The sequence below is a fragment of the Lactuca serriola genome, chromosome 8 (genome assembly GCF_051521515.1).
Source record: "Lactuca serriola cultivar US96UC23 chromosome 8, Lser_US96UC23_V15, whole genome shotgun sequence".
In the NCBI taxonomy this organism is placed as follows: domain Eukaryota; kingdom Viridiplantae; phylum Streptophyta; class Magnoliopsida; order Asterales; family Asteraceae; genus Lactuca; species Lactuca serriola.
Genome location: NC_136415.1, coordinates 242,602,906 through 242,630,235, shown reverse-complemented (window position 1 = coordinate 242,630,235; position 27,330 = coordinate 242,602,906).

Here is a 27,330-nt window from a genome sequence, read left to right as displayed (position 1 = left end):
GAACTTTAGGGTCCAGATTCGATCCATAAAACAGTAGACTCCGTCACATCTGATCTCAAGTTTCTTATCCATTCCCCTCAAGGCTTCGTTCGACACGTTTTGTGGTTTTAGGGCTTCCAACTGAGCCTCTCAGATTTGCATGGATAAGTGGGAATGGATGGTCATTGTCAGCATCTTCACTTTGCAGCTTGAACTTTCCTTTTGGCTAAGAGCATCTGCCACCACGTTGGCCTTGCCGGGATGTTAGCAGATTTCGCACTCATAGTCACTGAGCAGCTCTACCCATCGCTGTTGTCTCATGGTTAAGTCTTTTTGATCAAAGATATGCTGCAGGCTCTTATGGTCAGTGAAGATCGTACACTTGGTTCCGTAGAGATAATGTCTCCAAATCTTAAGTGCAAAGACCACTGCTCCTAACTCCAAGTCGTGAGTCGTGTAGTTAACTTCGTGTGCCTTCAACTGTCTCGAGGCATAAGCAATAACTTTTCCCCTTTGCATAAGCACACAGCCTAAGCCCTGATTGGACGCATCATAGTAGACAACGAAGTCCTCCGTCCCTTTCGGGCAGGGACAGGATAGGTGCGCTGCACAAGGCTTGCTTTAACGTTTGGAACACAGTTTCTTGCTTTTCATTCCAACAAAAGGGTACACCTTTCTGTGTCAAAGTGGTTAGGGGTTTGGCGATTTTGGAAAAATTCTGAATGAATCTACGAGAATAGCCGGCGAGATCCAAGAATTGACGGATTTCTGTGGGTGTCTTCGGTGCCGACCAATTCTCTATCGCTTTGATCTTGGAAGGGTCCACATGTATGCCCTCCTCGCTTACCACGTGACCAAGGAAGGTTACCTTTCGAATCCAAAATTCACACATGGAGAATTTCGCGTACAACTTTTCAGATCTAAGGGTTTCCAACACTAATCTCAAGTGTTGTTTGTGATCTTCTTCGCTTCTAGAGTATACAAGTATGTCATCAATGAACACGATGACGAACTTGTCCAGAAAAGGACGACACACCCGGTTCATCAGGTCCATGAACACTGCCGGTGCGTTGGTTAGACTGAAGGGTATCACTACGAACTCGTAGTGACCATACCGAGTCCTGAAAGCTGTTTTCGAAACATCATTCTCATGAACTCGTAGCTGATGGTATCTTGACCTAGGGTCTATTTTTGAGAAGTAGCTGGCTCCCTGAAGTTGGTCGAAAAGGTCATCTATTCGAGGAAGAGGATATCGATTTTTGACAGTCAACTTATTCAGCTCACGATAGTCGATACACATCCGGAAGGATCCATCTTTTGTTCTTTACAAACAATACCGGGGCTCCCCAAGGTGAGGAACTCGGTCTGATAAACCCTTTGCTGAGTAGGTCATTGAGCTGGCTGGATAACTCCTGCATTTCTGCTGGAGCTAAGTGATATGGAGACTTGGCTACGGGGTTAGCTCCAGGAATTAGGTCAATACGGAACTCAACTTGACGTTCGGGAGGAATTCCCGGGAGCTCTTCAGGAAAGACATTAGGAAAGTTACAGACTTCGGGGATACTCTCGAGGTCTTTAACTTCCTGTTTCTCGTTAATTAAATGGGCTAGGAATGCATGGCACTCCTTTCGCAGAAGCTTTTGAGCTTTAATACAGGAAATGATACGAAGGTTGGAACTAAGTTTATCGCCATAGATCATGAGAGTTTGACTAGCAGGAAGATTGAGACGGATGGCCTTTTCATAACAAAGGATATCAACACGATTGGGTCTCAACCAATCCATGCCAATGATAACATTAAAGCTCTTTATGGAAACTGGCATAAGATCGATGGGAAAAGAATGATCGTTCAGGGTAAGGGTACAACCTATGAATATATCGCTAGCGCTTTCTTTCTCACCGTTAGCCATCTCGATGGTAAATGTTTTAGTTAATGGTTGAGGATTATGTTTAAGGTTATGTTTGAGTGAATGGCTAACAAAACTTCTTTCAGCCCCATAATCGAAAAGGATACTAGCATAAGAGTTGTCGAGAAGGAACATACCCGAAACAACGGTGGGATCGGCGACTGCCTCCTCTCTTCCCATTGCTAGGACTCTCCCGGTGTTACCAGCTGCTGCCGCCTTGGGACAGTTCCTCTTGAAATGCCCGATTTCACCACAACCGTAGCAGGCCTAACCGACACCCGCTCCGGAAGATTGATTTGTTGATTGGGTTGGTGTCTTGCAGTTTTTCGCAGTGTGACCCTTTTTGCCATAGTTGTTGCAAAGCACCTCCCAACATGGGCTGGAAGTGAGGTGATGATAGTTGAACTTGTTACACATAGGGAGGGTACCAATATACCTACTGGTAGGTGTTTGAGCTGTGGATCCGACGGCCGAAACAACAGCAGGGATAGTAGCGGCGTGGACCGCTACAGTTTGCTGCTTCTTCGAGGAATCCTGAGAAGGCTGACTCTTCTTCCTCTTCCAAAGTTTTCTTTTCTCACCACTCCTCTTTGTCGGTTCAGAAGTGGTAGCTGCTTCCTCAAGGTTATCACTATGGTGAATCAAGGTTTGTGCTAAGCTTTTGGCGTTGTTGTAGGTGTCTGGCTTCGCAACCAAAACATTTCCTTTGGTTGGCTGAGTCAACCGCTAGATAAAACTTTCATTCTTTTTACTCTCTGGGGTAACCATTCCCGGACAGAGTAGCGCCAAGTCATCGAATCTGGAAGTGTACGCGGTGATATCGGAACCCTTCATCTTTAGGTTCCAGAGTTCATGCTCCAACTTTTGCATTTCGCCCCGAGGGCAGTACTCCGCAAGCAGAAGTTCCTTCCTGGCCTCCCAACCCATAACATTGGCTACAGGTAGGGTTACGGATTTGACTCGGCCGTTCCACCAAGTCAGGGCTTTATCGGTGAAAGTGCAGGCGGCGAACATCACCTTATCAGTTTCAGAGCAGGTACAGATTTTGAAAATAATTTTCTTGAACCATCGAGTTAGGGCGATAACACCTCCAGTGCCATTGAAGGATGTGGGTTTCATGTTTATAAAGTCTTTGTAGGAACACTCCTTCCGGTGTCCCTGGCTACCTTCCTGGTTTTGAGATTGAGTACCACCACCGGAGCCACCGAGGTTCATTTGGGACATGGCGGCTGCCACTACGGCAGTAACAGCTGCCTGGAACATCACAGGATCAAATTGAGGAGGAGGTGGTGGTGGAGGGTTGTTGTTCTTTGTGCTGGGTCTCTTTCTCGGAGGCATCTTGATCTAAAATGATCAAGAAAGAGAGGATGGTAAGTCCTCTAAATGAAATCAAGAGATACGAAACAAGAGATATCTCATTATGACAAATATAGAATTCTATTAAGCGATAAAGCAGGAAAGAGTTATCAAAGCAGATAACTATCGCTAAAGGAATGATTGAGGAGCAACGCTTGAATGAGGATTTCTATAACGAAGTTGGCTCAAGAAAATACTCCCATAGTATTTTATGATTTCGCTGCGACGACGACTCATTGTTTGGGTATTGGCTAAGTTTTAGGCATGTTGTATACCACAGTCACTCCCAAGCACATGTTGGCCGTGTCTCGAATGAATATAGTTGATCAGGCTATATTGACCCTAGACACGACTACATAACTGCCCAGGTTTAACTGCATCGTACAACCCCCAATTACTTATGTTTTCTGCTACTCCTAGTTACGGATTCCGACAGTTAGGTATACTTGTATACTTTTGAAAATACTTATATTTTCAAGTATGCTTTTAGTTCAGAGCACTTTGGCCCCTTAGTGTTTATAGTCTTATACCATGTAAGGTTTGGTATACTTAGTTCACTATAAACAAGGGATCTAATACCAATCTATCACACCTCGAAATCGAAGGCGGAAACGTTCCGGGGCGGAGGTGACGTCATGTTAAGTATCACAACCAATGTACACAGTAAGCAAAGTAAACACAACCATTACATTACATTGGAAAATTTACATTTGTTAGAAAGTAAAGTTATACATGATTATAGATATATACATCCAAAATAAACAAAAGTAAAGACGCGACTTTTAGACGCTTCGTCTTCGCCAAAAGATCGTGGGGTACCTGTCTAATGTGGACCTGAGAATACAAGCAGTTTGAAAATCAGCATAATGCTGGTGAGTTCATAAGTGATTTTTTCTGAAAATGAACAAGTTTCCTTTGGTGTTCTGAAAAAGCTGTATTCCAAGAAAATCCCATATTTTCTTATAAGTAAAGTTTAGTTATCCATTCGTTACACGGTCTAGTTAAGAACAATTCAGTTATCCCAGGAAAAACCCTTATTTTCCTTAAAAGTTTGTTGTTGGTTATCGATCCGAAGTAAAGTGTGCAAGTATCAACCATACTTGCATAGTTAAGTAAAGTTTCTTCGAAAGCTTGGTTATTCTTGAAAAGTACATTAGTTTTAACACGTTTATAAAACTAATAGTTAAATAGAAAAGTATTCAAAATCTAGATTGCGAGTTCTATAACCATACAATAGAATGGATAAGGCTCGTAACGGGGCCAATATCATTTTATGACTTTTGTCACCTTTGGACCTTTCGGTCCGACTGTAGCTAGCAGTCAGGTGCGGGGTACTAAATCCCGTATAGATCTATACACTCAACTCACGTTCTCCCTCCAGGAGATTCTGGTTACAGGGGTAGTCCTACACTATCGTAACTAGGGGGAGTGTTACCAAGGACATATCTCTAATCTTTAAGATTAATGAATTTTAAAAGTGGTCCTTCACTCTCTTATCTAGGGGGAGTGTTACCAAGGACATATTAAAGGTACTAACACGGAAAAACTTGGTTTATTAGTCCTTCACTCTCGTATCCACGGGAGTGTTATCAAGGACGTGTCCTTCACTCTCGTATCTCAGGGGAGTGTTACCAAGGACTTATCGAAGTTCTAAGGTTAATGCTTTTAACAGTAATAATATGGAAATATAAAATACAACATTTTATAATGAGTTTCACAAATAGTATGAAAACTAACTCTGCAAGTTAGTTGGTTGGTTAATACTATTTCCAATGTTAAAAGCATACGTAATATGAAACATTTCATACGAAATGTTAAGTTTGAGTACAAGATTTCCTTGTACTTTTGCTTGTATTCCCCCTGAAAACATTGAAAAATGTGCCGGTTTAGATGCTAAGTGTTAGTTCGGGGCTTGAAAACACGCAAGGTTCCTATGTAATATGAAAAGATACATAATTGTATCTAATTAGACTTTGAACCACTAATTAGTTAACAATGTACATTCTGAGGCGCGAAAACACTTCAATTCAAGTGTTAGGAGTAGTCCGGGTAGCATCTAAGGAGGTGTAAGGCCTAGACATGGAATTTGCTCTTCAAGAGTAAACTCCTAAGGCAGCTTTCGGTCTAATGACACTATCCCCATGAGTTTACGGCCGTAAACTCATGGGTGGGGTGTTCTTTGTTTCTTAATGTCCCTATAACACTTGGGGGATGATGCTAGGTTTAGTTCTAAGGCAAAGGAAGTGAATTGACCAACACATGGACCATTTAATGGAGTTCACGGCTATAAACAAGGATTTTACGGCCGTAAACTCTCATGTATCCATTCCTTATGTGCTTTGATGGTCCTAGGTTAATCACATGTGATTCTAACTCAATATACAAGCCATGGAAGGAAATTAGGGCCTCATTTGACCATTTTATAGGAGTTTACGGCCCAAGAACCATTCCTTGGGGGATTTACGGCCATAAGCTCCTAAGGGGGTGGTTTCTATCAAGTTTAAGGTCCCTAACACAAAGGTGGATGGTTCTAGACATTATTCCAAGGCTTAGGAGGTGTTTAAGGGGCATCTTAACACCTTAAAAGATGTTTACGGCCTAAGAAAGGGTGTTTACGGTCCAAGCATGTTCTTGGGCCGTAAACCCATGTTTACCCCTCAAATGTTGAGTTTTTGGTGTTCCGAGTCCGTTCAAGTAAGCCCTTAGGTCATATCTAAGCTCTAGAAGTGGTTTGGAAGGGTTTTGGGCTCCAAAACCCCATTTATGTGTGTTTACGGTTTTGGAGTGTTCCAGGGCCGTAAACACATATTCTTGGTCCTTTTGGATGATTTTGACATGAATTTGAAAGCTAAACATGTTAATCTATGAGCTTGGATGGATATCTTACCGATTTGGAGCTTGAATTTGGGATTTTTTGGATCAAAGCTTGGATTTGAGGAGAGAGAGTAGCGAGAGAGTGAAAAAGCTTCAAATGAAGTTATGTCAACTTTATATATGGTTTAGGTTTGAGGCTCGATGGAATTCTACCCGATACTAACGTTAAACGAGGCTTATGGCCGTACCCGATTAAGTTGTCGTAACCCGAAGTGGTCGAAATCAAAAACTTTCCAATTTAATATCGAAGGTGTTTACACATGTTTCTAACGTGTTTGGACTCCCATTAAGTCATAATGAAAGTCTCAAATTAAATGACTTAATTCAAAAAGTTAACGGAACAATTGAAATACAAACGGTTTTATTGACAGAAACGGGATATAGCGACGAAAAGTTTTCGGATTGTCACATGAGAGGAGCTTTGTGAGCCATAATTTTAAACATCTACTAAATCAAAAATCCCAACCAATAAAGGAAACACTCACAGTCGAATTGGCTAACGGGAAATCCGAATCCACTAACGATATATACATAGGATGTACTATTACCTTGAATAACTTGTCTTTCCCAATATACCTTATGCCAATCTATATCAAAAGTTTCGACATTATAATAGGTATGGATTCGTTGTGCCCTAATCATGCCGACATCCTATGTTATGAAAGAGCTATTCGCTTGAACTTACCTACTAATGAAACTCTTATTATTTACGGTGACAAACCCGGAACGAACCTTCAGATCATTTCTTGCATCAAGGCATAGAAATACCTTGGCAAGGAGTACTATGCATTGTTAGCTCACATGGTAGACAAAAAGCAAGAATTGAAAGACATCGCAAGCATTCCTGAGGTCTGCGACTTTCCCGATATATTTCCCGATGATCTTCCAGGAGTGCCCCCCGAACGACAAGTTGAATTCAGAATCAACTTAATCCCTGGGGCTACCCCTGTAGCTAAATCCCCCTATCACCTTGCACCTTCTGAAATGCAGGAATTATCTAGCCAACTTAACGAAATCCTAAGCAAAGGTTTCATAAGACCAAGCTTCTCACCTTGGGGAGCATCGATTTTGTTCATAAAGAAGAAGGATGGATCAATCCGAACGTGCATAGACTAGCGCGAGCTGAATCAACTTACTATCAAGAATCGATATCCTCTGCCTCGCATTGATGATCTGTTCGACCAACTTCAAGGTGCGAACTACTTCTCGAAAATAGACTTAAGATACGGGTATCACCAGTTATGGATTTTGGAGGAAGACATTCACAAAACCGCGTTCAGAACTTGTTATGGTCATTACGAGTTTATAGTGATGCCATTCGGACAGAGAAACAAAGAGGACATTCTTATCTACTCGAGAAGCAAAGAGGAACATGGCCAACATCTTCGTCAAGTATTACAAACTCTTAGAACAGAGAAACTGTATGCGAAGTTTTCAGAGTGTGAATTTTGGATCAGGAAGGTTGAATTCCTAGATCACGTGGTTAGTTCAGAAGGAATACATGTCGACCCTTCCAAAATAAAAGCAATTGAAAACTGGTCAGCACCCAAAACACCTGCAGAAATCCGTCAATTCTTAGGTCTTGCTGGCTATTATCGCAGATTCATCCAGAATTTCTCTAGAATAGCTAAGTCTCTTACCACCCTGACGCAAAAGGGTGTAACCTTTAGCTGGGGAGAAAAGTAAGAAACAACGTTCCAAACGCTGAAGCAAGCTTTGTGTAGTGCACCGATCCTGTCTCTTCCTGAACGGACAGAGGATTTCGTAGTGTATTGTGATGCTTCTAATCAGGGGCTTGGATGTGTTCTTATGCAAAGAGGAAAAGTTATATCCTATGCCTCAAGACAGCTAAAGACACATGAAGTCAACTATACAATACATGACCTTTAACTAGGAGCAGTGGTATTTGCTCTGAAGATCTGGGGACATTACTTATATGGCACGAAATGCACAATATTCACGGACCATAAAAGTCTCCAGCACATCTTCAATCAGAAAGAGTTGAACATGAGACAACGACATTGGTTGGAGCTACTGAACGATTATGAATGTGAAATTCTTTATCACCTTGGTAAAGCGAATGTAGTAGCTGACGCCCTTAGCATAAAAGAATACCCGGGATGCCGAGTAAAGTTGTTGACCATGACAATCCATTCACATCTGTCCACACAGATCAAAGAAGCTCAACTTGAAGCCTTGAAACCCGAAATCATGGCAGGTGAATTCCTGAGAGGAATGGATAAGAATTTCGAAGTCAGGGATGATGGGGTCTATTATTTCATGAACCGGATCTAGACACCAAAGTTTGGTGGTTACAGAGACATGGTTGTGAATGAAGCACACAAAACCCGATACTCCATTTGTAACGACGTAATTTTCAAAACAAAATTTTCATTTTTCAACAACCAAATTTTATATTCAAAACATTCTCAAAAGAGTATTCCACAATTGTTATCAAATCAAAACATATACCATGATCACAAATCAAATCTCCTCTCTGTGTGTACGGGTCATGCCGGCGCCTTTCCATGGTCCTCGCTAGTACCTGAAACACATAACACAACAACTGTAAGCATAAATGCTTAGTGAGTTCCCCAAAATAGCGAATAAAACATGTACGCCACACGAGGCTATTGTTCGACCCTCTAGTCGATGTGTCTCAACGGGACCCTCCGGTCCCGTAGCTCGTTGGACCCTTTGGTCCGGTCATAGCTCGTTGGGCCCTCCAGCCCGGTCTGTATCGTTGGACCCTCCGGCCCGCTCTGAATCGTTGGACCCTCCAGCCCGGTCTGAATTGTTGGACCCTCCGCTCTGGTCTATACAATTATATAACATACATACATATATCACATAGCACATCAACTCATACATGGCACACAATCTCATACATAGCACATAAGACCCTCTGGTCAACTGATAATACCACTCTAGGTAACGTATAGTGAGAAGACTCACCTCATGCAACTCGGTAACTCGGAAATCTCAGACTCCGTGGAATAGGATCTAGCCTCTGCCTAATCATAGGAAATAAACACTCGGCATCAATACATTTCCCAAGGCTAGTCCATTTCTTCTCTTAACACTCTCATGAGGGTAAAATACCATTTTACCCCTCTCATGGCTCAAATACCCTAAAGTTGACCAAACCCTAAAAGTCAATAAAAGTCAACCCTCCGTGTTACGTTGCGTCTACCAAACATGTACGCTGGGCGTACCCGGTGCCTTCACAGAATCGGGGTGCGCCACCCCCTACGCCGTGCTTACTGGGATTACGCCCATCGTAAATCCCAGTTCAGCTATTTCGTGGATTTTGGTCTTAAACAGTTAAGACAAGAACTCATATTCCAGATATGACTTCTCTAAGGGTTCTTATTCCATAAAGTTGAAACCTTTAAGCCTTTGCACGACTGTAAAGGTCACATTTTGCTCAAAACACCTTTCCTCTTTCCATATTAAGACCATAACTAATGCATGACTCAAGATCTGCGACCAAGATTGGATTTTTATGAACCCTCAACATAATATACACTGGGAAAGCCCAGATCTAAGCTTATGGAGACTCTTTGCACATAAACTCTCCACCTTTAAACCAAAAACCCTAAAAATGGGTCCATAAAGCAAAACTCATGAAGCACAAGGAATGCTTTGAGCTATTTACCTCAAAAGGGATCTCCAACCACTGTAGAACTTGGATTTACTCTAGCTCTCCAACTTCTAGCTCCAACAATGGCTTCCTTTTCTCTTTCTTCACCTTGAAAAGGTACCTTTAAGCTCAAGAACACACACACAAGCTAAACCAAGGATTTCTACACTCTAAGGACTCACTCAAGGGGGTATGGTGGCTGGGGCAAGGGACTTAACATTCCTTTTATGGTGCACAAGACAGAAATTAGGGTTTGTATCTGGGCTCACTACGCCCAGCGTAACCCTGGGTACGCCCAGCGTACCCAGACGAGTCCATGTCCATCATAAGAGCGCGAGTACATGTGGCGTACGCCTCAGTACGCCCAACTTACTCACAAGTCCACCATACAACTTAAGGGACTTATCATTCCAATTCACAAAGTAAAAGGGTTAAATAGCTTACCTGAATTTCGGGATGGTACACCATTAATCCAGGTTCAGACAAGATGTATTTGGACCTCAAGAAACTATACTGGTGGCCTAACATTAACGCCGAAATCGCTACCTTTGTGGGCAAGTGCCTTACTTGTGCCAAAGTCAAGGTAGAGTACCAGAAACCTTCAGGTTTATTGCAACAACCTGAAATCCCTGAATGGAAGTAGGAGCGGATTACAATGGATTTCATAACTAAGTTACTTAAGACATCGGGTGGTTATGATACTATTTGGGTAATCGTCGATAGATTAACCAAGTCCGCACGCTTCTTACCAATCAAAGAGACCGACAAGATGGAGAAGCTAACAAGAGCTTATCTCAAGGAAATCGTTAGACTGCATGGTGTGCCAGTATCTATTATTTCGGACTGAGATAGTAGATTCACTTCTCATTTCTGGCAGTCTTTACAAAAATCTTTGGGAACTAGGCTGGACATGAGTACAACCTACCATCCACAAACCGAAAAAAAAAGTGTGAGGACGATTCAAACATTAGAAGACATGTTGCGAGCTTGCGTGATAGACTTTGGAAAGGCATGGGATATTCATTTACCCCTTGTTGAATTCTCTTACAAAAATAGTTATCACACTAGCATAATGGCTGCTCCTTTCGAAGCCCTCTATGGCCGCAAGTGCAGATCACCTCTGTGCTGGGCTGAAGTTGGTGACACACAGCTAGCTAGAGGTCAAACTCATGTCAGTGCTCTCACTGGTCTAGAAATTATTAGAGAAACCACAGAGAAAATCATACAAATTCGAGAGCGACTTAAAGCTTCCAGAGATAGACAAAAAAGCTATGCTGACAAAAGGAGAAAACCCTTGGAATTCCAGGTTGGTGACTGTGTCTTGTTAAAGGTCTCACCTTGGAAGGGCATGATACGCTTTGGAAAGCGTGACAAACTGAATCCAAGGTATATAGGACCATTCGATATTCTTGCCAGAATTGGTCTTGTAGCTTACAAACTTCGACTACCCCAAGAACTAAGTAACATTCATCCTACCTTCCATGTTTCGAACTTGAAAAAGTGTCTATCCGACGAGACTCTTGTGATCCCACTCGAGAAAATTGGGTTAAACGAGAGCCTCAATTTTGTGGAGGAACCCGTAGAGAGTCTAGACATGGAAGTTAAGAAAACTAAACAAAGCCGTATCCCGATAGTGAAGGTTCGCTGGAATGCAAAACAGGGACCTAAATTCACTTGGGAGTGGGAGGATCAAATGCAACAGAAATATCCACATCTTTTTCTCTAGTCTATCTGTAATGTTAATTTCGGGACAAAATTTTCTCTAACAGGGGGATAATGTAACAAACCGTTATTTCAAACCTATGTACTAATGTATATCAATTTGTAGTTCTTTTTAAAATAATAAAGAGAAATTTTAACAAACTGTGTATATTTAAATAATTGACCCTCAAAAATAAAGTATTAAACAATCTCGATTGGGATGAACAAAGTGGTAGAGATTATAACAAGGTTTTAAAAAAATATAAAGAACACTAAAATCTGAGTTATAACGAAGAAGTTATGACCAATCGAAGAGTTGCGAAAAAACCGGCAAAACACTGTTCAGTGTAAAAAGTGAATTTTCAATAAAAGGCTTTTTAGCGATAACAATCTAAATGAAAGTTGTAGATTATGTTAAATCGAGAACTTTGATAAAAAAACGCCAAAATTTGACTTCGTATGAGGAAGTTATGATTTTTCTAAGTTTCAGTATAACAGTATACAACTAAAAACTCAAAATAAAGATCGAGTGATTTTTAGCCTACACAACCTAAACGAGAATTTCAGGTCTCGTCAATAGTAGTACAACGGTAAAACGACAGACAAAACGGACGTCGGATGAAGAAATTATGAATTTTTAAAGGATTTTCCTGTCCCGGTCTGTTAAAAATAATAATATTAAAAATTAAATAAAAACTAGCCGACGATGTCTAAACAAAAGTCGTAGAGTATAATTTTACCTATGCATGCATATAAAGAACGTCCAAAACGGAGTTCGTATGCAAAAGTTATGAATTTTAGATCTCATGGCCACAATCCGGACACGTCACCTCGCATGCGAGGCCTCCCCGTGTCCGCCCCGTGTCGTCTTCTGATTCGACTAAAGTCGCGGCCCTCTCCTGATCCGAGACGTGCCTTGCACCATGGCTGCTTCCGACCTTGGCCTCGTGGCTCCATCCAAACCAAGACACGCGTCTCCCTGCCCACGCTGTCACGTCGCTGCTGACTCACCCTTCAAACCAAGCCCTCACAACCTATATAAGCGGTGCGAGATTTCTCAGATTTTACACATTTGTACACCATTTTCCATCCTTTTTCACCCCTTTCACTTCCACAAACTTATATACAACCCCCAAAGGCCCGATATCATATCTAAAACCCTAAGCAAGCCTTGAAGCCCCGAGATTCCTGAGAAAAACAATCTTCTCTAGTCGAAACTCTGCCCAAATAAAGCCGGTTTTTCACCAAATAAACTCCTTTCCAGAAAAAGAAACACTATCCAAATCCCCACTTATCAAGTGAGCTCATACCCCCGTATTTTCATAATTTTTATAGTTTTAGGGGGGGGGGGAGAATACAAGTCTAACACAAGACACTTTGTGTTTAAAACAAATGATTTCAAATCATGATAAGATGATATTAAGTCATCAAAAATAGTCAAAATATTAAACTCTTTTATAAACTTATATTTTCCCCAAAATTCATATATATATATATATATATATATATATATATATATATATATATATATAGACACTTAGGACTAATAACTCATTCTGGGTCCTTTTCCTTGTTTGGATGTGGGCTTATAGTACCGGTTATTTGTTCGAATGTTGATTAAATTTTACTTATATATAATTGTATATGTATATAAATATAAAAGTTTTTTCATCAGTTTAAATAACCTTTGTAATATGTTGAGCAAGGGGTTACATGCAAACATAGTTAAATACTGATTCTGAAAGTACATATAAATTATAATAGGTATAATTTATGATACATAGAACACAAATTCTTGATTCAAGTATACTAGAATACACTGTTTTACAAGAAACAAGGGTTCGATTCAAGTATACTAGAACACAAATTCTTTATATGCTTTTTATGAGACACAGTTAAAGTCCTGATATTATAACCAGAGTCTCCAATCAGGGGATCAAAACAAGTTGTGTGTAGATCTATGTTGGGATTGACAACCCCACACATAGACTGCGAGCTACAGTCAGGCATACACGCCAACGAGTGACAATTGTTATCAACAATTTGAACGCCTATAAGCATTTGTTTCAGGTCATCTAGTCTCAGTATGGTTATAAGAACTCACTAAAAAGATATTAACAATACGTTAGTGTATAATCAACTAAACGTAAGTACATCTTCAAAGTACCTGTTTATAAACTACAAACTAAAAATTTCAATAAACAGTTGGTGAAACCATGCACACTCTCAGTTACAGGTTTTACATAAGGGAATACAAATACAGAAAATCAGTTTACAAATAGAACGGTTTTATGAGAATAAAATTACATTACATATACAGCAGAAAATATAGGATTTCCTGGAACAGTTTAGACATTCAAGATACATAACCATCCTTTTAAACATGAATACTTATGCACTCACTCAACTTTGTGTTGATACTCTATTTTCAAATTACTTGTATTCTCAGGGAAACAATAAGTAGGTACTCCCCGAGCTTTTTGAGAAGATGGAGCTATTTTGAGTCATATCTTCTTCTTTTGTATAAATATTTTGGTTTCAATATACAATGGTTGAACTCATTTAAAGACTTATACTTTTAAATACAATGGTTGTTTGTACTTTGATTACTATGATGCATGTGTTGTGATACTACAAATAAAGTCCTCCACCCCCGGACGTTTCCGCCGTCTGGTTTGGGGGTGTGACATCTTTGAACCAACTGAATGGTCCTATTCCAGAACCCTTTGGAAGTTTATCAGATTTAAGATATTTGAATCTAGAATCCAATCGGTTAACGGGCCCCATCCCATCATCTCTAGGAAGACTTGTTTCATTACAAGAATGTTGGCTTTCTTAAAATTTGTTAAATGGGACTATTCCAGAATCAATTGGGCAACTTGCCAAACTGGAATATCTAGATATCTCAGACAATTCCTTAGAAGGAGTAGTTTCCGAAGCCCATTTTGCTAACCTTGTGATGTTGAGTTACTTGGATGCTTCTTCTAACACCTAGTTCGCATTTAATGTCACACGTGAGTGGATTCCTCCATTCCAGTTGGTAGATCTTGATCTCAGTTCTTGCAATCTCATAAATGGATTTCTGCAGTGGCTTCAAAATTAAAGGAAGTTTTGGTGGTTAGTGTCTAATGTTTCAATTTTTGGACCTCTATCCACACGGTTGAGGACGATGGCTATATTTGTTTCTTAGATCACTCTCACAAGAAACTCAGCGGATCATTGAATTATCTTCCGGAAATAAGATTTGGATTAATACTGGTAAATAACGTTTTCAATGAGTCGATTCCAAGGTCATTGTGTAGATACACCTATTTGGCTTTACTTGATCTTTCCAGAAATAGGTTATCAGGGAAAATCCCCAAGTGTCTTGAGAATCTGAAAGGGTTGGGTGCCATGCTATTAGATAAAATTTGATTTCAGGTGTCATTCCAAGCTATATAGGTCTTAATCATTTATCACTGAATTGATTAAAACTGAATGACAACAACTTTACTAGTGAACTTCCTCGAGAATTGGGGAATTTAAGTAATTTAAGAGTCCTAGATATGGGTGGTAATCAATTAGTTGGAAACATACTAATTGGAAACATACCCCACTGGATTGGAGAAAAACTGACATATTTGATGGTCATAAGGTTACACAGGAATAACTTCACTAGAGAAATTCCTAAATCTTTATGGAAAATGTCGAAACTTCAAATTTTGAATGTTGCCTACAACAACTTAAGGGGAACCATCCCACATTTCCAAAGAGAGTTGAATGCAATGGTTAAGGGTTCAGAAAAGCATTATAATGGTAGTGGTGATGTGATCTAGGTTATGAAAGGTGTTGATCTTGTATATACAAGAACTTGGGATATGGTTTTCAACACAGACCTTTCAAGCAATAAACTTATTGGAGAAATACCTGTGGGACTAAGTGCACTTTTTATGTTGTTGGGCCTCAATTTGTCTAATAATCATCTGAGTGGGAATATTCCAAACAACATTGGGAACGTGATGAGGTTAGAATCTCTAGGCCGTGATGATCCCTCCAAGCATGGCATCTTTGACTTTTTTGAGCCATCTGAATATGTCACACAACAACTTGTTGGGACGAATTCCAACAGGAAGTCAGTTGCAGAACCTTATTAATGATCCATCAATATATTCTGGGAACAGAGATATTTGTGGAAGTCGATTGCCAAAAAATTGCTCAGATCATCAAGACCTAACAACAATAGCTCCCAAGAAGAAACATAAAACAGTTGAGGAGTCGATCAAGGTATGGTGGCTTTACCTGGATATAATGTGTGGTTTTGCAACAGGGTTTTGGGGTGTAATTGGAGTTCTGTTGTCCAAGAAGCATTGGAGACACAAGCTTTTCATGTTTTCTGAGGAAACTATGGACAAGATATATGTTTCAGTCATGGTATGAGTTGCCAAGATAAAGAGAGGAAGAGGAGTTGCATAGGTGCTCTGGAATGGAAGTAAATCTCGGATATATGTTATCAATGAAGTTTTAGTTTTAATGCTACTATTTGGATCTATGTTTTTAATTTGGATGTTGTTTAAAGGTTTCAACTTTAAAATATTTGTTATATTTGTCATTCCGTATAGTAAGTCCCCAAATCTGGAACCAACTAGTGATCAAACACACAAACAAGCTGTAATCAACAAGAATAAGAAGGAGTAGAAGCAAGAATGATCCAACAATGCACACGTCTATTAGGCCGTAAACGTCAAGTACACTTGGATACACACACATACAACTACTGTTCATCTGGCACATCTGTCACCTATTTATAGGGGACCAAGACCAAGAACACGTTCACGGCCGTGAACACCCATACAACCGCAAACACACAACCGCACACCCATACCTTACGTGACCAAAACCCTATCAAGAGCTATACATATTGATGCCTAGCTCAAACCAACAAAATATGACCTAACAGTCTCCCCCTTGGTTTGAGGTTAGCATGGACTTAGTCTTTTTCAACTATCAGCACATCTGACCTTCCCATAGCCCCGAGCCACATCTTCTTTTCAATAATCTCTGCTACCATCCCAGTGAACTCCTTTGCCGTAACCTCGAAAATTTCATCAATGAACTTAATTTGAAGCTGAGCCAGAGTGTGGATATCCAATTCACCAAATTGAAGCAGATCTTTCTTATCAACCAGACCAAACACACCATCTGGGAATTTGATGATAGCTGTTGCAGTTGCTTCATCATAAACCCAATATTGCATATTTCTCAGAGATCTATCATGACAGTTCTGAACAATAGGGATTTGTTTCATCTGATTTGTCGGAGGCCACATCATAGTCTTGAACAACATATTGGTCTTTGGATCCAACACATCTTTGAAATGCTTTATGAAGGATTCGGTTGTTTTAATACCAACAAATTGTCATTTCACTTGATTCTCTAAAAATAGCTTGAAGTCTGTTGCTCGAGGATCATTAGCTGGATTTGAGGATGAAGCATCGACAAGTTCAGATAGATCTACTCTCGTCAAAGAGCAAAAATCTTGTTTGTCCTTGTAATACTCCACGTTCCCAATTTTATGCCTTACTAGACACAGATTTAGCTTGTCGTGAAATCTCCATATCGAGATTCCTGACCGATCACCATACTTGGATCCGAATCGCTTTTTTTTAGCTCAATCACTGTAAGTTGAGGCTGATCTCCACGAAAATTCTTGTCAGAATTCTTCAAGAATAGCCATTATCCCCTTTTGGTAGAAGTCGGTTGGCGAGATCGTTTTAAAGTAACTCTTGGAGGAGCTTGTTCAAGTTCATGTTCAAATCGGTCAACAACTCGAGTGGTTCTGACAGGAGGAGGATTTTCAAATAAATCTGGTTGAGATGTTTGGGCAGGGGCATTGGGAGAGGTCTCGGCTTCGCTTGATTCTCCAATAGTTGATTCGAATTTGTCGCCAAATTCAGCTATCAGCTTGTTCTTCAGGTCGAAGTAACCAACGGTTAAAGCTCCAAGGTTGATCTGCAATTCGGAGATCTGCTTTGATTTCTGAGCATTTTCCACTTCAAGCTCAGTAACTTGAATGTCGAGTTTTCCAATCAAAATGTCCTTTTTGATGATTCTTTTATTTAGGACTCCGCTCTCCTCGTTGAGCTCTGAAATTGATGGGTCTGCTCCCCTCGGAACTTCCTTCCCTGATAAATATTCATTTGCCTCGAGGAGAAGGGTTTGAATCGTGGTTGGCTAAAAACATGGCAAGCGTCTCGGAGGCAGCATCATGCACAAGTTGGGGAGGAGAAACCCCAGGAGCAGAAGAACTCCCGGCTTCAAACGAAGATCAAACATTACTTGGTCCTTCTTGGGTTGGTTGAGCTGGTGTAGCAGGTGTAGAGGGTTGTTGGAATGGTGGAGCTTGTTCCCCGATAAGCACTCCTGGCCTCAGATCAGCTCTTCTTCTTACAGAGGAGGCTGGGGGTCTTGTGTCATAAAGAGATCACATTCGGATGGCAAAGAGGTTGGAGTGGCAACTGGAAGGGGAGGAATCCTTGAAGTTGTATCCATATTCGCTGAAGTGTCGACAATCTGATCAAAAGTTGGAGGCATCAATTTGAGAACATTACTGACTCCGTCTGTCTCCGTTGCAGATTTTGCAACATCATGGACATTGTCAAAGAAAGCGTCAAGATCCTCATTACTTAGCCCTATATCATCATTCTGCTCAAAACCGAAGAATAACTCATCGTGATCATATCCAGATAGATCACCACCTAGATTCATATCATCTCCATCATCATCTTCATCTACCACATTATCCATCAAACCCGTCTCAAAATCACTTTCATCATCATCTCCTATATCACACCCCCCGAAGCAGACGACGGAAACGTCTGGGGGCTTAGGTGACTTTATCTTGTAATATTATCACAATGTATATAATTGAAACAAGACAACACCATCATCATACACATCAAGATACAACCATAATTGTTTTACATCCAATATAGTATCATAAATTACATGCCAAAAATATTAAATGTACGATGATCACAAAACACGACAATTTCCACACATTCTTGTTGACCTTTCCGCTTAACGATTCCCTGAGAATACAAGTTATTTTAAAAATGGTCAACTTAACAATGTTGGTGAGTTCATAAACATGTTTGAATGAAAAGTTTTGTATTGTCCGAACAACACCAGAAAATATGATATTTTCTATAAAAAAGATCTAAAAGTGATGTAGCAAAATCCTGTATTAATGCATGTGTGTTTTCTGTTTTTGAAATGTATATAAAAATGTAAACCAGAAATCTTGAATTTTCTGTTGTAAGTAGAAGGTAATGTATAAGTGTATTTTCCCAGAAAATCCGATATTTTCTCCTTATAAAAGTATCGTGGTCTTAAACCCCAAGACTGAGTATTAGTGTATGCATAGTTTTGGTATCGTCAAGATTGTATATGTATTCCGTAAATGTATGATGGAGTTGATGTCACACCCCCAAACCAGACGGCAGAAACGTTCGGGTGCTTGAGCGCAACTTCATTATTGTAGTATCATTACAGAGTAAATAATGGAAACATAACATCATCATCATCACACATATAATATAACAACATCCATTGTTTACATCGAGTATTTTATTTGAATATTACATGCCAAAATAGTCAAAGTATGATGAAACAAAATATCCATTAGTTTGTTCCGCTCAACCTGTTTTAACGGTTTCCTCAGAATACAAGTTAATTTAAAAAGGCCAACATAAAAATGTTGGTGAGTTCATAAGCATGTTTGTGAAAATGATTTGTACAACTTTGAAACCACAAGAAAATCCTATATTTTCTGAAAATATTTTAATATGTTTGTATTCGATCTTGTATAAATGCATGTGTGTTAATGTTTATTTTAATGTATAAGAATACTATTGAAATTGTAAGGAGAATGTAAAGAGGATGCCCCTAGACAACCCGATGTTGTCCGTAAAAAAGAATGCTGCCATACCAACCCCGAGGTTGAGTACTAGTGTGAGTATGTTTCTGAGTAATCCAAGAGAAAAGAGAATGATCTTCTGTAAACTTCATAACGTTAATTCCTCTAAGTGAGCCCTCATAACCATACTAAATAATGACAATTTCGCCTGTCTAGGCGTTGTTGGACGCCGAAAATAGAATAAGGTTTTCGTCACCCTAGACTGATTTAGTCTAACTATAGCGAACAGCTCAGGTGTGGGGTGTCATCCTCGTATTGAATTTACGCGAGGATCGTACACTCAATAGGTGTCAACTCACATGTCTTACTAGATCCTTAATCGAATTTACGCGAAGAAAACGTGTCAACTCATTTCCAGGCCCAATGAATCATGTAACCAAACCACTACGACATCGCTATACATGCAAGTCATTTCAAGGCCCGATGGGAATGAGATTATATAAAATGGGCCCAAAATATATGTAAAAGGACAACTAAGGCCCATTTCACATGTAAGGTATTTACAGGCCCAAATAGTACGCAAATAGTATCCAAGGTCCGTCGCACATGTTAATAGGTCAATAAGGCCCAATAAACATATGAATAGTATTCAGGACCTATCAAACATATTAATGGGTCACTAAGGCCCAATAAACATGAAATTGACCTAATTAGCCCGTTTGTTGTTATCCTTGCTAGTTTTAGCCAACTTATTTACTAAAATAGCATAAAAGGCCCACTTTTTGTAAAAATGACGTTCTTGGCCCAATAAGCCATAAATATACAATTAAGGCCCAATTTTAGTAAAAATATCACTTTAGTCCCCATTTTGTTAAAAACTTGTATTTATGGCTAGTTTTTGGTGAAAATAACATTTTAACCCATTTTTGTCAAAAATATCATTTTTGGCTTGAGTTTTGTGAAAATACACATTTTTCTGGTTTTTGACTTTTTTGACCCGGTTGTTGGAAAATTTGTAGAGACATCATCGTAAGTCGAAATTTGAATCCGTAAACTCTGGAAGTTTGGAAATTTTGTCTACTTTGTTCACAATTTTTCTCATAATTTTTGATGGCCTCAAATCAGTATGAAATTGCTCACCTTCACAGGCTGGTCCGAAATTATTTCAAATATGATAGGTAGTTTGGTAAAATTCTCCAAAAATTGTAGAAAAATCGTATGAAAACGTGAGGGTAGTCATTTTAAAGATATAAACCTGAAATTTTTGCATGTAATTTTTTTTTGAATAATATTAGCATTAAGGGGGTCAAAACAGTCCAAGATTAGACTAAAACGTTTCTGTCAAAGGCTGATTTTTGAGTTTAAGTTATCCATGTTTGTTCACAACACTTGTTTTTGCTATTTTAAGTGTATAAATCCTTGATCTACAAGTTTACATGTATTATATGTGATAAAACATACTTTTATCAAGGTTTTTATGAAGATCCAAGTGATAAACTTCATATTCTTAACATATTTTTAGATTTATGAAGTAAACAACACATAATCACCAAATAAATCATGAAAAACACACATAGTCATGGATATACACATAGATCTACACAAGACAACTTGTATTCTCCCCAAAAACAAAGTAAAACTCGAAAATAGGGGGTATGAACTCACACTGCATTGATGTTTTCGGTTTTTGGTAATGAGATGAGGAGATCTCGGCCCTAGGTGTGATCTTGAGATGATTTTCAAGCTCTAAGGTGTTCTAATAGCATAGATCATAAAAATGCGGGAGGAAATTATGAGAGGATTTCTTTGAGTTTTGGGAGGAAGAGATGAGAGAAAATGTTGAGTTTGAAAATGAAGGGTGATGGTGAGGGGTCCTTATGGCCGTGAGTTTGAAGAGGAGAGAAGGAGAGAGGATTGAAGTGATATATGCATGGAAATCAACCATGCAAAAGAGAGGTGTCAAGTGCAAAAAATAATCCCCCCCTTTTTTTATTTACACATTTATATTTCTATTGGGCCGAGAATTTGGGCTAAAAGAAATGAGAATGAATTTGGTTTGGGCCTTTCCTTACTTTAGTTTGAAATTATGAGGCCCAATAATGAAGATTCTTTGACCTATTGGGCCCTTATGAGGGTTCACGACCCAAAGAAGCCCATGAATGTAGTTTACGGCCCATTAGGGCTTATGAAGCCATTTATGGCCCATCATGGCCCACTAGAGATATGATGGACCATTCTAGGCCCACATGACCCAAAATACCTTAGTTTCATGGATGTGGGTCCAATTAGATCCCAAAATAGTCAACTTGAGAGTTTATTGGTCCTTTAGGCCCAATAAGAGAATCCTAGTCCATATTAAACATGAACCGGGATTTTTAGGGTTTTAACCCATAGTTAAACATATAAGGTGTATTTAAATGAGCATAGAGTATGATATTCACTTAGGGTACAATTTTTTTAAATAGATGATGTTTAAATGAGAATAGAATTCCTAGCAAAAATGCTAGTTGTGACATCATCCCCCCGTTAGAGGGAATTTCGTCCCGAAATTCTTTCGAATGCTAGGATCATAAATGAGAGAATAGGAGAGGGTACTTCTGCTTCATCTGGCTCTCGTGTTACCATTTGAATTCCGGTCCTCGTTTAGCGTTCCATCGAACATTCACAATCGAAATGTGGCTCTGTTTCGTACGCTTCACTTCCCTATCTATTATCTCGACTGGTTCTTTGAAGGACAGGAGATTCTCGTCTATTTCTATCTCTTCTAAAGGAATGACAAGGGATTCATCTGATAAGAACATCTTCAAATTCGAGACGTGGAACACAGGGTGTACGTTGCTAAGTTATTAGGGTAGCTGCAACTTATAAGCTACCGGACCAATTCGGGCAAGACTCTCGAACGGTCCGATGTAATGCGGGTTCAGTTTTTCCCGGTTTCCCAAAACGGATCATTCCTTTCCAGGGAGAGACTTTCAATAGTACTCGATTCTCGACTTGGAATTCTGAAGGTTTTCGTCGATTGTCAGCGTAACTCTTTTGCCTGTCACGTGACGCTTGGAGTTGAGCTTTGATTTGGATTATATTTTCGGTAGTCTCTCGAATGGTTTCTGTCTCAGAGAGAGTGCTATCTGGTGATTGTCCTTTTGCTAGTTTGGTGTCACCCACCTCAGCCCAACATAGAGGTGATCTGCATTTACGTCCATATAAAGCCTCAAAAGGAACAACCTTGATGCTCATGTGATTACTGTTGTTGTATGAGAATTCAACCAAGGGCAAGTGGGTATCCCAAGATTCACCAAAATTGATTAAACATGCCCGGAGCATGTCTTCAAGGGTTTGATTGGTTCTCTCACTCTGGATATCGGTTTGTGGGTGGTAAGCAGTGCTCATGTCAAGTTGTGTTCCCATTGCCTTCTAGAGCGGCTGCCAAAACCGTGCGGTAGATCTAGAATCCTGATCCGAGATTATAGATAATGGCAATCCACGGATCTCACGACCTCTTTGATATAGATATGTGTTAATTATTCCATTTTTTTACGATCCTTTTATTGGCAGGAAATGAGTAGATTTGGTTAACCTATCGACGATCACGTAGATAATGCCCAATCCAACTCTTGTAATAATAAGCTTCGTCTTGTTGACTTTGAGAGTTTTATCCAATCCACGCAATGCTTCCTTCGTGATACTCTCCGGCTTTGATGCCTCCAAATCCGGTCGTAAGTGCTGACAGTGTTTGTTCTTGTTTCGTGAGCAGGCGAGTATGTTATCGATGAAAATAATTAAAAGGTTGAATAGGAATGGTTGAGACAACTCGTTTCGTGGGGCCCATGAATACCATGGGGGCATTTGTTAGACCAAAATGCATTACAACAAATTCGAAATGGCCATATCGAGTTCGGAAAGCATTTTTTCGAATGTTCTCTTCTCAGACTCAGAGCGGATGATAATCGGATCTTAGATCTATTTTGGAGAAGTAACTAGCTCCTTGAAGCTAGTCAAATAGGTCGACAATCCTATGGAGTGAGTATCGGTTTTTGATAGTGAGCTTATTCAATTCACTAAAATCGATGCACATTCTGAAGAGCCAGTCTTCTAGATGAGCAATACTGGAGTTCCCCAGGGTGACAAACTTGGTCTAATGAATCCTTCGCTCAACAATTCTCTTAATTGACTGGATAACTCCTGAATTTCGGTGGAAGCTAACCTGTAGGGTGAATTGGCAATTGATGTTGCTCATGGTATGAGGTCGATTCAAAATCCTACCTGTCTTTCTAGGGGTATTCCCAGAAGGTCTTCAGGAAATACATCCGGAAGGTCGGATGCCACTGGGATGTCTTTAATATTGATTTTATTCTTTGGCTTTATCTACAACATGAGCAAGGAACACATAGTTCTTCTTGTGTAGGCACTTCTGTGCCTTGATGCATGAAATGAGATGAAGATTGGCGCCAGGTTTATCACCATAGATTATTAGGTTTCATGATTGGGGAGGTGAAGGAAAACGGCCTTCTCACGACACATAATATCAGCATGGTGGGGATTTAACCAATCCATGCCGATTATCACATCAAAACTCCTAGTATTTACTGGCATCAAATATATTTGAAATGAATGGTTGTTTAATGTTAAGGTGCACCCTACATAAATGTATTTGGTTGATTCGGTTTTCCCATTAGCCGTCTCCACCGTGAAGGCTTCGTTTAGCTTCTGGGGTTGTTATTTTAGTAAGTGTTTGAATTTGTTACTAACGAATCTTCACTCAGCTCCACTTTTGAATAAGATGTAATAGAAAGAGTTGTTAAGTGGGAACGTACCAGTAACAACCGTCGGGTTTTGAATTGTCTCACCTTGACCCAAAGTTAAGATTCTTCCTGATCCTCCTGCCACCTGGTTGATGGATTTGGGGCAGTTGCGTCTGAAATGATCGGTTCCTCAACATCTGTAACAAGTGTAACCAACCACAACGTTATTGTTGTTGTGGTAGTTTGGCTTTTGGTTCTGTTGTGGTTAAGATTTGCAGTATCGGGTGGTGTGTCCTTTCTTGTTGCATCTATTACAATACGAATTCTGGCAGACTCCCTTATGATGGAAATTGCACTTGTTGCATTTTGGAAGGCTTCCAGAATATGGTCTCGCTGGTGTTGATGTAGTAGGTGTCATGGTCGTATGGACAACAACAACATGTTGTTTCTTTGAGGACCCTTGAGTTGGCTATCCCTTTATCTTACTCCCAGACTCTCGCTTCCTGCACTTAAGCTTGGGTTTTGGAGTGCCTTGATAAGCTGTAACATGTTGGTTTTCGTGATGGTTACTTCGGCTGGAGTTGTCGAAGTTGTCTCCATCTCTGTTGGTGTTGTTTGCTTTGAGTTCTGTCATAGCAGTGGTTACGTCAGCCGTTACAACAGCTTGGAATGTAGCAAAGTCCATCTGCAGGATTGATGTCTCACGGGTGTGCTTGTTATTTCTGTGGGATGACATTTTTTGCTGCATGATGATAAGCAAGATCGTAAGTAACGATGGTCATTTCTGGTTGTACTCTATGACTTGTTTTGTCGTATGATTCACGATGTTTCAATATACATCCCTATGATGTATTGATGGCAGTAGATAATTGTAGATTTGGCACGAATATTAAGTCTATCCATAGAGTATATGGATTCATTTGGTTTCTAGATCCTTGAGTATCTAGCAGTTTTGGGGGTTCGGTTGTGCATACAAGTGAATTCATGCAATAACATGAAATAAGAAGAACAAATAGTTGTTTTATTAGTGAGCACCATCTTAGTACACAAAAGAGAGTCATAACGGATAGTAGTGGTGGGAAAAAGCTCATCCTAGTCGTGGTGGAAAGTGTCTGGAGGTGGTGCTGATGTAGTGGATGCACCCTAGAGGTGAGCTACTTGTCGCTCGGTGTCTCGTAGTCGTGCTTCCCAAACTGAATGTCTCGCTTGGAAGTCTTCGATCACTTCCTGTGTTTTTCCCTCATCTCTCTCATCAACAGCCTTCATTTGGTCCGTTTGATTTGGGGTGTCCTAAGCTTGGTTGCCCATGTCTTGGGTGCGCCGGACCATGACTGGGAGGGCTCGGTCAGCTGGTCCTCTATGACTAAGATCGAAGAAACCTCAGTTCATACCGAAGGGCAGTCGTATCCCCTGCTGGCGACTCCATCTCCTAATATTGTGTGCCCGTGGGGCGTGGGGCCATCTAGGCCCATACGATAATTCGGTACTCTTGGCCATGTATGGAGGATTGATGACCTCAGACTTTGCATCTGAGTCATCATCGTCCTTGCTCTTGAGCTCTTTCTCGTCGAGGTCCACCACTGACTCGGCGGGTCCATCTGCAAGTTCTACTTCATGTTCCTACTCTGGTGCTTCCTCTGAGTTTTCTTCTGGGTCTTCCTCTGGATCAAGCCACCCTGCACTCCCCTGATTGGGGAAATAGGGGTCTCCTGGCTAATGATATTCGGCCATAGCGTCTGCACGAAAGTGTATAAATTCTAGAAACAATATCACACCAAATACTCTTATAGTATTTTAAATTTTGTTTAGGTTTGGTTCTATAAGCCCCTTGGAAAATTAGATGGTAAGTTTTTGATTCATTGACCATCACGATTACTCTTGGACACATGTTGGTTGTATTTTGAATGAATGTAGTTGATCAGGCTACATTCACCCCCAATACGACTACATAACTGCCCGGGTTTAACGACAATGTTCAAATCCTCCAAAGACTTTTATTGTTCTTATTGTGTCGTTACCCTATTTGCAAAAATATGTATGTATTTTATTTGTTTTGTTTAGAGTTATTTAGTCCCATTGTATTTATAGTTGCATATCTTGTATGATTAGATATGCTAGTTCACTATAAACAATGTTTTGATACCAATCCGTCACACCCCTGAACCAGACGGTGGAAACGTCCGATGGCTTGAGCGTGACTTCATTGTTGTAGTATCATTACAGAGTAAACAATGGAAACATAACGTCATCATTATCACACATATAATTTAACAACATCCATTGTTTACATCGAGTATTGTATTTGAATATTACATGCCAAAATAGTCAAAGCATGATGAATCAAAATGTAACAAAATATCCATTAGTTTGTTTCGCTCAACCTGCTTCCATGGTTTCCTCATAATACAAGTTAATTTAAAAAGGTCAACATAAAAATGTTGGTGAGTTCATAAGCATGTTTGTGAAAATGATTTGTACAACTTTGAAACCACCAGAAAATCCTATATTTTCTGAAAAAACAGTTTAGTATGTTTGTCTCTAATCTTGTATAAATGCATGTGTCTTAATGTTTATTAGAATGTATAAGAATAATACTGAAATTGTAAGGAGAATGTAAAGAGGATGCCCACAGACAACCCGATGTTGTCCGTAAAAGAGAATGCTGCCATACCAACCCTAAGGTTGAGTACTAGTGTGAGTATGTTTCCGAGTAATCCAAGAGAAAAGAGAATGGTCTTCCGTAAACTTCATAACGTTAATTCCTCTAAGTGAGCCATCAAAACCATACTAAATAATGACAATTTCGCCTGTCTTGGCGTTGTTGGACGCCGACGTAAAATAGAATAAGGTTTTCGTCACCCTAGACTGATTTAGTCTAACTGTAGCGAACAACTCAGGTGTGGGATGTCATCCCCATATAGATCTTTACACAAATCCCCGCTCTCCCTCCAAGAGACTCTGGTTATAACTACAGGCAACGATCGTACACTCAATAGGTGTCAACCGACATGTCTCACTAGATCCTTAATCGAATTTACGCGAAGAAAACATATCAACTCATTTCCAGGCCCAATGAATCATGTAAGTGAACCACTAATGCATCACTATACATGTAAGTCATTTCAAGGCCCGATGGGAATGAGATTATATATCATGGGCCCAAAATATATGTAAAAGGACAACTAAGGTCCATTTCACATGTAAGGTATTTACAGGCCCGAATAGTACACAAAT